This window comes from Monodon monoceros, unplaced genomic scaffold (genome assembly GCF_005190385.1).
Source record: "Monodon monoceros isolate NGI ecotype Baffin Bay Population unplaced genomic scaffold, NGI_Narwhal_1 Super_Scaffold_17, whole genome shotgun sequence".
NCBI classification, from domain to species: Eukaryota; Metazoa; Chordata; class Mammalia; order Artiodactyla; family Monodontidae; genus Monodon; species Monodon monoceros.
In genome coordinates, this window is record NW_021703773.1 from 6739786 (window position 1) to 6752665 (window position 12880).

The following is a 12880-nucleotide window of genomic DNA, read 5'->3' on the forward strand; positions in this document are numbered from 1 at the left end:
CATAATACAATATTCACAAGAAAGTTTCAAAATCATAAAATAAAATAAATATTACCACGGGTCTAAAACTACTGAATAAAGTTTAAGATTTCTTTGTACTTCTTTTTAAAATAGGTTTATCAGTTTTTTAAAATTGTGGTAAGAACATTTAACATGAGCTCTACCCTCTCGGCAAATGTTTCGGTGTATAATGCAGTATTGTTAATTACAGGCACGATGCTATAATGATTCTCTTGTGACATCTCTTAGTAAACTTCACACAGACTTAGCTTAGCCATGAAGTATTCCAAGTTTTCTCCAGCAATCTTCAGCCTTTTTCGTGTTACTCAGAGTGCCTGTTGTTGAACACATACTTATGAACTGTAGGACATCATAACTCTGTCTCAGGGTAGCCCCTACTTCTCAATAACCTGTTTCGCTGTGTAACCCGTGAGAAGAAGGGCTCATCAGTCCACACCTGACATCCTCTGTTGCACCTGTTCTTAGGAATCTAGAATTGAAATCCACATGATTGATTTCTACCTTAAAATATCTCAGCATTGTGAGTCCTAAAGATTTTCTGAGCTTTAGGTTATCAAACTCTCTCTGTTCTTCTACTGTTAATTGACGGAGCAATTCTCATGAATCCTCACTGAGCCCAAACTGCCTAGTTCTGGGAATATAAGAAATTTTTAAAGTGATTGGATCATACTGGTTCAGTAACACTCGCACATGCAAGCACAGGCCTCTACCAAACATTGACTCCAACACTGACTATCTTGCTGAAATAGTGTTTCTAATTTGAGAAGGGAATCACATTTGATTTATTCCAGTGGCTTATATGATCAATACAGTAGAATCTTTGGCTTGTTAAAATATATTTTACATTTTAGGTTTCAGGAATTTTGTTCTTTTCAATATTTACTGCTTTAAACTTCAAGTGAAGAATATCTTAAAGCAAATTCTTTTTTTTCTGGGAAAATGTATGTATTTTAAACCAAGAGTTCGTTGTTTTGGACATGAACGGGGGTTCCCAGCTCCTCTTATCAAGCGTATAATCTCAACTATATGTGGAACTTAAAAACCTTGACCTCATAGAAACAGAAAGTTTCAAAATAATAAAATAAAATAAATATTACCACGGGAATAAAACTAACTAAATAAATATCACCAGGGGAATGGTGATTGCCAGGGCTTGAGGAGTTGGGGAAATGGCGAGATACTGGTCAAAGGGTGCAAACTTTCAGTTATAAGATGAATAAGATCCAGGGCTCCAGGGTACAGCGTGGTGACCATAGTTAACGATACTGTATTGGATACTTGAATGTTGCTATGAAATTAGAGCTTTAATGTTCTCACCATAACAACAGAAACAACAACAAGAAAATGGTAATTACGTGAACTAACCTTGTTAACTAACCTTACTGTGGTAAGCATTTAGCAATATATACATGTATCAAATCATCACCTTGTACACCTTAAACTCACACAATGTCATTATGTCAATTATACCTCAATAAAGCTAGAAAAACAGAATTCAGGAAACTTAAGGAAGAGGTAAACATAATTATTAATTTGGTCAACATTAAGGGATACTGCATTATAAAAGCTTATAACTCAACCAAAGACAGTGTGATCTCAAAGTCCTGAGTATTATTTCTTTAATAAAGAAGAAATCATTCAATTCAGTCCCTTCACGCCACCACCAAAAAAATACAAGAATCGACTCCTGGTAGGGGCTGCCCATGTTCTGAGGAACAGAAAATCTATATACACTGCATTTGTTGATGCTGTCAGCTTGACTACTGTACAAATGTGATTAAAGTCCAAATGAATTCCGAGTCTGAACAATATGCAAGATCAGAAAGTATCAGGTGACAGGAAAACTCAAAACTGGCTTCTGGTTTGGCAACTGTTCTGGGTTATGATTTCTTCTGGATTGGGCTACATCCTGAATAAATCCCAAATCCCATTTTATGCAAGAATCTAAGCTCCTACCTTGGTCTTCCATGTCCTTTGTTTTGCAGTTCAAAGTCAGGAGACAAATGAGGAGGATTAAATCCATTCAAAGCATGTGAAGAGAAGAGACCATTTTTTTCCCGGTGCATTTTTTAAAAGACGATAAGACCTATTAAGAGAGATTTGTATTCTGTCAGATTTATCTGAGAGAACGATATTCAACATTTCAACCCATTTTTGCTAACATTTCTGAAGAGAATTTTTCCCCTTTAACATAGGGAGCTCATCTCTTTGGTTTAAAACCTTACGATGATGCCACAGACATCTGATGGACTAAATTAAACAAAGGAAAGAAACATTCCTTAAACAGGATTATCTACAGAGTTGTGACTGAATATATATTACTTTACTATTTTAAACTTTACTTCACGCTTCTTCTATGCCACATATATTTTCTTCCTACTCATGCAGTCTTGAATTACAATGTGGAACACGGAACAGATCTTCTGGAATCCAGGAGGCTGAAGTTGCAGCAATAGACATTTCTCCTTATTATGTAAGTTTCTTCTTTCCCATTCTCAGCCCCTGGGCTTTGAGGTGACTAGAGAGTCCAGTGGAGCTTCTGAGGACAGAATATGACCATGGTCCATGCATTTCCTTCAAGTTGGAAGGACAACCAGGGAGCTGTTGGTAGCCAGGGAGCTCCTGATTCTCCCCTGGGGAGCAGGTTAATCCTGGCAGAAATCTCTAGAGAGTGACTTGAAATCCTAACAGCCCTAACTATTTTCTCCATGACATTTTATTCACCAGCGAGTACCTGTGGACTAAGAGATTTCTTTCTTGGGTTCTCTTCTTCAATTTAACATCTTTCGTAAGAATTAATTGCAGCAACTCAATACTAGCAAGTCACCAATGAATTACACAGCTATTTTCTGGGAAATTATAGAACAGAGATAAAGGGAAAATTAGAGTGATGGATTCTGAGTGGAGGAGCCTGTGTCACCATCTCAGGAGGGCCCTGGTACAGGTGACCCGCACACAGACAGCATCGCCAAGTGGAGATGAGCCAGTCAGAGGAGGGAGAGACAGAAACTTTCCAAAGACAAATCGGGCGGTTGTTGCCCCCTCCATGGGGCTGTGCGCTGCACGCATGTGACGTTTGTGTAAAGTGGAGTGGGGTGCAGAATGGCTTTTTCCTACCAGCCCATAAATCAGAGGGCAAAGCCATCGGCCTAGGAGAGGAAAGGGCCTTTACCTTAATTTCATTTTCTTCCAGGGTTAAGAGGATATGGCCATTTTTGTTTAATCCTATGGACAAGTTCCTCCTAATTCACCACTGTGGGCACTTTCAGTGGCTTAAGAGTAGAAGAGAACTGAAGAACTATGAACAGTGATGCAGGAATATCACATTTCAGAAAACTGTGGTAAGAGGTGAAAGAAATGTTGGGACCCTCAGCTCAAGCGGACGGCAGGGCGCATGTCAGTGACCTAACGACACTGGGGGACCCCTGAGCTGCCCCCTCCTGCCTCTCTGCTCTTCTCAAGCATGGGCCTGGCTGCCCGTTTGCCTCACTACTTTTCATGCCTGCTACGTCCCCCGACCTGGACAGCAGCATGTTTTTCTGTAGTTAGAAGGTGTAGATCTGTTCCAGCCCTGCCTCTGACTCATTCCCAACGTGTACCTTTAAGGGACCATTTTCGTCTCTTTGAGAGATGGTACCAAGTGTTCATCACTTATGTTTTGGAGACATCGGCATCCTATTCCTATCATCTGAATAGTGTTTTCTGATTAACCAAGTCTTTTTAATAGTTCTTTCTTTCCTTTCTGCCCTTGTTCCCCCAAATTGAGGTATACTGAAATGTTTTCTGAATTCGTCTTTAACATACTCTGTTCCATCAAAATCTATAAATCAGGTAAATATAAGCAATGAAACTAAAATGGTATATTTTACTCCATGTGTGCTTTATATTTTTTTCTGTGACTGATGGATTGATTGATGTATTTTGGGCTTTAAACAAACAAAACTTTTCCTATTGCAGATCCATGGCTTTATTGTGTTTTCCTTTAAAGATCTAATAAAATCCTGCCTTTTAGCACTTGGTGTGGAGCTCCCAGCCCGATAACAAAACAAAACAAAAAACCTAGTAACCTTGTTCAAAATTGTTACAATATAAGTTTCTTCCTCAAATAGATATGCTGCTCCAGACTGAAGAGTCGCCCTGGAAAACTTTACAGCCCTGCTAGACAGCTGTCAGCAGTGAGAAGTAAGGGGATTTAAGCTCAGGAAGTGAGAACATATTGACATCAACCACAGTATCGTGAAGCTGATGAGAACTTGCCTCGTTAATATTCAGAGCAATGGGCCTGACATGAAGGAAAAAAAAAAAACACATATATTTTCCCAGTAAATGGGACAAATTACCCCTTGATCTAAAATCACGCCCATTCACACTGACCCGGATGATAAGGCAGAACTTCCAAATCAGCCCTAAGAAGATAGTGAGCGAAACTGTTAGTGTTGGTATTTCCCAACTATTCTCAGTATGCATGTACCTTAGAATTCTTGAACCTATACTTAGTGCATCTGACTTTGCATTTTCCTCCAAAGAAAATTATCACTATTTACCAATATTTATGGCATTATGAAATAAACAGGAATTGGGTCAGCCTCCTTCATGCTTTGGGATCTAGCATGGTATTATATGTTTGTTAGCGATTGCTAATTCCCTTCCCCCAACATCTGGTCTCCTCTTGTTTAAATAGGGAACTCTGATTTTCAGCTGAGCACACTGCAGCCCAGAATAAAAGACTCTACCCCCAACCTTCTTTACCAGCTAGAAATGGCAAAGGGATGAATGTTTACCAAGAAGATGTATGTGGAAATGTGTGGAATGGCTACTTGAAAAGTGCTGTCTCAGATGAGAGAGGACCCCTCTGCGCTCTTCTGTCATTTCTCCTTCTTCTTACTCAACACAGTCATGCACATCACAAGGTGACCTTGAAAAAACAAGAAAAAAAAAGCATAGGCTGAAAATGGTGAGATGAAAAGTGAGGAGACCAAAGTCCTGATAGTGCCGTGGAACTCTCTCCCAGCCCAGAGCTGCTGACTCAGGACTTTCTCTATGCAAGAAAGAAATTTCTCTCTTATTTAAGCCACTGGTTGGTTGTTTGCTACATGAAGGTAAATCCTAAATTTTAAATATAAAGAATGTCAATAACAGTGCTGTGAAGGGTCATACTGGAGCTTGAAATAAGAGGAAATTCAGTAATACTGATCCTGTCTTTATTTAAAAGTTCTGACATTTTGTTTACATGGATTTTTGGCATACATTTTGATTTTTTAAATATTGCATTGGGATTCCCACTTCTGAGAAGATAAATTAGACAATTTCCCCTATTCCCCCTAAGTACAACTAAAAACCTTTGTGTTATATGTAATTATATGTAAACAACGCACTTTGGATTATACTGATGTGTCAATGTAAGTTTGCCAACTGTAAACAATGTACCCCTCTTGGGGGGATATTGATAAAGGGAGAGGCTGTGCGTGTGTCAGGATAAGGAATATATGGGAATCTCTGTACCTTCTACTCACTTTTGCTGTGAACTGAAAACTGCTCTAAAAAATAAAGTCTATTTTAAGAAAACCTGATAGAACTGAAAGGAGAAATAGAAGACATAATTATACGTGGAGAAATCAGCACCCTTCTTTTAATAATGAATAAAATGCTTGGACAGAAAATCAGCATGAATGTAGAAAAACTCAACATGACCAACGATCAGGATAGAATCCATTTTCATAGAAAATAAACCACATTTGGGCCATAAATCCAGCATCAATAAATTTAAAGAAAAATTAATTCAGATTGCATTGTCCAACTACAAATGACTTATATATAACCCCTTAATATACTTATTAAAATCAATATATTTAGCTCTCCTCATTCCCCAAATTCTTTCCAAAGATAATAAAAATTAAGGACATGCCTTTTGGGACTGATTTAAAAATTAATCAATTAGTAAGTATTATTTAATAGAAATGTCACATTAATTGTATTAAGTGTGTACAACATGCTAGACAATGTATACATGTTAACTATTTTAAAAGTTTTAAACAAACCTTCATAGAGGACATTTGCCACTTAAGGTAATAAATCGGGAGGAGGTATCAAAATTCACTGTTGTGTGTCCTAATGCTGAACTCTTAAACAGCTGCATCAAATAGAAGATATGAACTTTGAATGTCCCCAGTGTTCTAGATACTTACAGACCTAACTGAAGACACTGTCCACAAAAATGAACAATGAGGCTTATCTCAACCAATTGTGCTAGATCCGCGGGCTCATTCTGTTCTATCTACAATGCTAGTCTTCAGTTAACAAGTATCTGACACAGCCACCATTAACTGTGACTTTCAGGCACTTAAAATCCCTTTATTTCTTTTTCTATCCGATGAACAACTAAGTGAGTTTCTTCACTGCTGTACGTTCCCTTGTTGGCAAGTTAACAGAGTCAGATGTGCAATTTTTAAAAACGATATAGTTTTTCCTTCTCTTCTTTAGTCTGTCAGATTCTAAGCCCAAAGCTCTTGTATTCATCCTATACTGCCTCTGTGTGCCCAGCACTTTCATGGGCTATGAATAATGCACGTATTTATGAACTCCAGTCCTGACCCTTCATGAGGCTATTCACTTGTTGAAGTAAATAGAGATGAAAATAATAACATGAAAAATATTTGAAGAAAACAGAAGATGTAATTGCTGAAGAGTGGAAGATGCTGAAAGCACTGGGGCCTTTACAGTGGAAGAAAAAGAGCAAAGAAAGAGACTCCAGGCAGGGATGTAGAAAATAAGTAACACCAAGTGCACTAATGTTCCTGTATCAGAGGTTGATCAAGTTGTGGGGCCAGGTGTGGCTGAAGTTAGCATAAGGGATTTGTACTTTATTCTCCAACCTGATACACCAGGGGAATGTGCCCTATTCATCTCAATAACAGAAGCAGACATAACAGTGGTCCTCAAAAAAGGGCTAGGATGGGAGACGAGGTTAAAAACTGACCACAGATTCACTGCCATAAGTCAGGGGGATCTACTGGAGACCTTTGAACTGGGAGTGACGTGTAGTGACAGTGGTGTTTTTAAGAGATTAATAAGAAAAGGAGAAGAGGGACAGTAGGAAGAGGGATGAAAAAATGATTACGTATTTTAATCAAACCCAAAATTTGTTCTGAGTTGCTTATGTTGTTCAAAGAAGTAGAGTGTGGAATTAGACGTGCTGAAGTGAAATGAAAGAAAGAAGTCCTCTGATGGAATGTCAGCTCTGTGACACAGAGCTGGGGTGTCTTTTCACAGCTCTGTCCGGAGAGCTTGGGTCAGTGCCTGGCACACCACAGATACACAATAAATATTTTTTTTAAATAAATGAAAGTTAAATGATTGAATTAAAACAACACTGGAGAACTTCTGGGTTGGGTTTGTAATATGAGAATCTGGCAAATCCAGGAAAGTTAAATTATCCTACATTGGGCTTTCTTTGATACTAGTGTCCCTAGTTATCTGAGTGGGAACTAAATTTGAGGAAATAGAATCTTTTAATTTTTGAGTATCTTACCCTGATTCTGAGATTTTATTTTATTATGGAGAGTTAGAAAGTGTTTTAACAACTAAAACTAGTAGTTTCAGCAAAAGTCAGGTCCCTGAGTCATCCAAGCTACTGTCTTGATGTTGAGACTACTTGCTCAGAAATAAAAAGGCATTTAATATTCAGGATCTGATCTTGGATTAGATCAGCATGATCCAGACAACTACTGACCTAAAAACCTTTCCTTTCATAGCAAGCTCACCTGAATTCACTAGTATTCAACCTCGTACACAAGAATCACCTGGGGAACTTCAAATACCCGGGCCTGCAGCCACCCTCAAGTATCCAGGTATCATTTGGTTTGGAAGTGGGGCCTGGACATCAGTATTTTTTGAAAGTTGCCAGGTGATTCTAATACAAAGCCATAGTTGAGGACCATTCCCAGGTAACTTCATCTCCTGATACCCCACCTTCCTAGTGCACACACCAAACTGCACCACATGCCTCATTTTTCTCTGAAGGCACCAAGCCCTTTTACGTTTTTGTGTCATTACTCATACTGTCCCTTGTCATTCTTACTTCATCCAGTGAATAAAAGTTTATTGTCTTTGCGACCTGGATTAAATCCAGTTCCTCCATGACAGCTACTCTGTTTGCGCGGCCAACTCTGGCATAACCCATTCCTCTCTATTTGATGTCACCACAGCTCTCAGCTGACTTGTTTACTGTTGTTCATTTAATTCCCTCAGTAGGTTCTGAGCTTGCTGAAGGCAAGAAACACAGTGCATTTCCTGTAGCATCCTGATCGCTTGTCAACAATGGTAAACAATTAGTATGTATTTGATGGAACGAAAATTGAGAATATAATACAGAGTAATTTCCACGTTATGTTAAAGTCCCATCCAAAGTTTTGTTTTAAAGCACCCTTTGTATGCATTTTATATATCACGACACAAAACTGAAAACTGAAGGTCCTATTTTCTGGTCTGGGAAACCCTTAGATTTCCCTGAACTTAAGTTTCTTCATCTTTGAAATGAGAGAATTGTTCCAAATAATTTCTACACTCTCGTAGATTTTGAAAGCAATTTGCAGGATATAAATTATCAAATAACCTAATGAGGTGGTAAGAAAACATGCAACTTCCTCTTTGTAAGCTATTTATATGCTAAATGCATATTAACCTCCTGAAATCATATCTTCATGGACTGGAACATCTCTGAAGCACAGAAAATCAAGATATTTGCTGACCTGTCAATCCTTTAATAAGCATCAATCACTTAATGGATGCATACCAAATGGCAGGGAAGTCACAGATGATTTGGTATTGTAGGTGTCTACTTCACTTATCGATCATTTATCATCAAGCTGCAATAGTATTAACATATGCTGTACTCATGCTAACAGTGTTTGTTTGACAAACAACATTGATTTCCCCTTCATTACCCTAAAAGGTGAGTGCTAAGTGAAACTAATTTCAGAGGGACCACATCACTTACTCTGAGTGAACACATGGGTCCTCACTCTAGAACAGAGAATTCCCAGTAGGAGGAGAATATTGTATGGCACTTACTGAGCACTTTCTATGTACCCTACACTGTACCCTATTTGTTCTCCCTCTCTATAATTTTATACTCATTAAGATGGCAAGATTTATTTAAAGATTTTATAATGAAAAATTTTAAACATGTAAAAAGGTAGACAGCATAATGTACTGAACATCCACGTATCTATCACCTAGATTTAATAATTTGTTAACATTTTGCCTTTATCTATTTTGCTCTAGGTTTTTAAAACCAAATTACAGATATCATGACACTTGACCCAAAACTCCTTAGGTTACATCTCAAAAAAAAAAAGGATAGGGCTTCCCTGGTGGCGCTGTGGTTGAGAGTCCGCCTGCTAATGCAGGGGACACAGGTTCGTGCCCCGGTCAGGGAGGATCCCACATGCCGCGGAGCGGCTGGGCCCGTGAGCCATGGCCGCTGAGCCTGCGCGACCGGAGCCTGTGCATAGTTCCTGAAATAACCATTCACAATACCACTATAGTACCAAAATATAGAAATATTTCCTTAATAGCATCTAATATCAAATTCACATTAAAATGTTCCCAATAATATTCAAAATGTGTGATATTAAAAAATACACACCGTCCAAAGCAGTTCCGGCCGGGCGTGAATGAGGGGCGTCATGGGTAAGCGTGGGGCCCACGTGCGCGTTCACGGTCAGGGCCGGGCAAAGCCTGCGCAGCCTCAGGCTCCTCCGTCCGCCCCGGGGTCGGGGGCGGGGTCAGAGGTTGTCCGGAAAGCCGGACGGCCCCCTTCGCGTCACCGGGCCGCCGCGGTCGCTCCAACGCCCGCGTGCAACCCGGCGAAGGAGGGACACGCGGCGCGCGCCTGGCCAAGCCAGTCCCCGCGGCACGCGGCGAGGACGGCCGCGGTGAGGCGGCACCCGCCCCGCCAGAGCGACAGGCGCGCCTCCCTTACCGTCTCGACCCCACAAGGGAGCTGCTCACCGCAGCGGGCTCCCGAGAGGACGAAGGCACCGCTCAGCCCCCGGCACCAGAGGGGCGACCGTGCAGGGGCACTGCCTGGGGCGGACACGCTCCCGCACCAACGGGGGCGCGCAGGCGGCGGCGGGCCCGCCCCGCCCCGCCCCCCACGCCCCGCCCCGCCCCGCCCACCACCGCGGGGAGGACCGCTTGCGAGGCACTTGAAGAGGAGTTGAGAAGCGAGAGTGCCTGCTGCTCAGAGGACCCCGGCCCCTTCCACGCCGTGAGGCAGGGGCGGGAGACGGAGAGTCCGGCCGGATGCCACACCCCGCCTTCCACGGCGGACAGGACGAAGAGCGGCCCTGTTGGCCGTGAACGTCCGTTCCTCGTCCGGCCTGGGAGAGCAGGACATCACCACATGGATCGATGGGCAGGTTAATTATTTCTGACAACAGTTATTTGTTGCGGAAGTTATACATCATAGTACAACACTTTAGGGGGCGTGTCAGGGGCTTGACATCCCACTATCTATGATGTCAGGATTGATCATGGGTGATGAGGTGAGCGAGACACAGAGAACTTATTACATGCTCAAGTTGTTAAGAGGTCATAGCTAATAACGAGTGGAGTCAAAATTTGAACATGACCTGAAACCTTTCCCCCGCCAAGAATCTACTAAAAAATGACACTTGGCGCTTTATCTTACCACTGAGGACTTGATGACTGTGTTAAAGGAGAACGAAAAATGTGACCTGAACAGTTAGGAAAGGCTTTGAGGATTTAAACTGGGTGTTCAACCTCTGTGGGATACCGGTAGGTATTAAGAAAGACGGTGAATTCATGCATCAATATGGAATGGCTCATGCCATTGCAGAAAGGTTTCTTGAGTGTTCTGCTAGTTAGTTAGTTAGTTATTAGTTACTCTGAAGGGCATATTACTCCATCTGTCAAGGTAATGTCTTCTCTTGGTGCCATCACAGCCCAAAGAAAAGCCAACGGGAAGTTCAATCCTATCCTTAGGTACAGTGCTAGAATGCAGGGCGGGGGGCAAATGCTAGCGTTGTGGTAGACCAGGATATGAGTTGAGTTGATGTTAACAAAATTGGATAAGTGGTCTGGCTCTGCTAACTACCCCCTGGGACTCTGGCAAGCCTCACTGTATAAATGAGAAAGATAATAATAACTTTTTAGATTGGGATCCCTGGAGACAATCTGTGAGATGTGCAGTTGAATGCTGAAGGTTCACTGGGAAGTAACACCTGGAATTCATACCTTTTAGGAAGTGAAAAAGCATTACTGGGCAGGAAGAGAAGCAACCTGCAATGTGCCTGTATGCCTGGAACTAAGATAATAGGTACATCAGCTGTACTTCAATAAGAAAGAGAAAATCTTGACTCCTCAGACTGCCTCGAAAGCTCCGAGACTGCAGAAGTGACTCACTTCCCTCAGCTGAAGACTAGTGCTCCCCATTTGTTTGAAGACTGTACAGAGACCTTTGTCTTTCATGGCAACACCCCCTCCCCCTTAAAATCTCCCGTCATGCCCCTTGATAGCCCTCGTTGGTAGAGGTAGAATAACTAGGATCAAGTCATAAGATATCTGCCCAGGAAGTGGATACTGTAAGGGAGGAAAGGGCCTATACACTGAAGGAGCTAAGGATTTCGTTGGCAAGAGCACGGGGCATACATGTGGGACTGACACCCACAGTAGGTACTATATCAGAGGAGCAGACTTAAGAGTTATCTGATTTTATGAAGAATTTATAGACATGGACACGTAGTAGTTAATGCCCTGGTGAGGACCATAGGAGGTGACACGAATATCCTGATAGGATGCTCCTGAAAGCTTGGAGAAAGCTAAGGCCCACACTAAGTTAAAGTGAAATACTAGAACTTCCATGGCACACAGTGGAAGGAGGGATCAAAATGCCCAGAGAAATGAGCATGTTGGAGGAAGGCCAACTGCATTCTAGAGTGTCTGAAAGACACTACAGTTCCCAAAGCAAGAAGGAATACACTGGAGAATTGGGCAAAAATCTCATGGAAAGCTGAGTGGTACTCTGCCTTCTGCAGGCCAGGGAAGAAGAGCAGATGTTACACAGCTGGGCTCCTTGATAGCAATGGGATAATAGGATCTGATGTTGTGGAGTCCAGGTGGCTGCACTTAGTACAGTCAAGTGGGCACAATTATTGTTATCAGTTTCAAGGTCTGAGCAGTAGCAGAGAGGCCTGGCCTGTAGGGAGTTCTGAAAATGGTTACTAGGACACAGTATTCTTAGGGGCAAGATAGACAGGCAGCCACCAAGAACAATACCTATTTTATACAACAAATAAGTCAAGAGTAGACGATCGGGAGGCTGAGGAAAGCTACCCCATATGATGCTAAATGGTCAGCATCCTTGCTCAGTTTCCAGATGTGAGCCAGTTCTTGGGTCCAGAATCCATTTAATGGAGAAGAGGTGAGTCGAAATGAAGGATTCTCAACACTGGCAAGAACATACCTTAGGGATTACCCAATCTTCCCCGGAGGGACCTACCACCATGTTCTCAGGTAAATGTATGCAGAGGAAAGAGAAATAGCACGTAGGCCTTTCAAGAACTGTTAGATACTGGGTCCATGCTGACATTGATATCTGGGGTACAAAGTTATCCTGCCCCCCATTAGAGTGGTTCAGATAATATGTGGAATCTTGACCCAGGCCTGGCTCGTAGTGGGTCTGCTAGGTTCCCATCATGGTAAGGAGCAGTATTCCCAAGTGGGAATACGCTGGCTTCAGAACCTGAAGATATCTAACAGGCATTGTGTTTCCTTTTTAGTGATAGAAGGTACCACTTCTTCTACTTTGGAGAGAATATCCTAACACAACCCAGAC

General features: G+C 41.7%; 1 protein-coding gene across 5 annotated transcripts in view; it reads right to left on the reverse strand.

The window, feature by feature from the left end:
* Window positions 1-9753, reverse strand: part of KCNU1 (potassium calcium-activated channel subfamily U member 1) — a 172943-nt gene extending 163190 nt beyond the window's left edge. For all 5 annotated transcript variants that reach the window (XR_003794232.1, XR_003794234.1, XR_003794233.1 and 2 more), the window contains exons 1-3: window positions 9668-9753; window positions 4803-4936; window positions 1978-2107 (exon numbers count right to left, since the gene is read on the reverse strand). The gene's annotated coding sequence lies outside the window, so the exon portion shown is untranslated. The remainder of the gene's footprint in view (window positions 1-1977; window positions 2108-4802; window positions 4937-9667) is intronic.
* Window positions 9754-12880: the final 3127 nt, after the last annotated feature.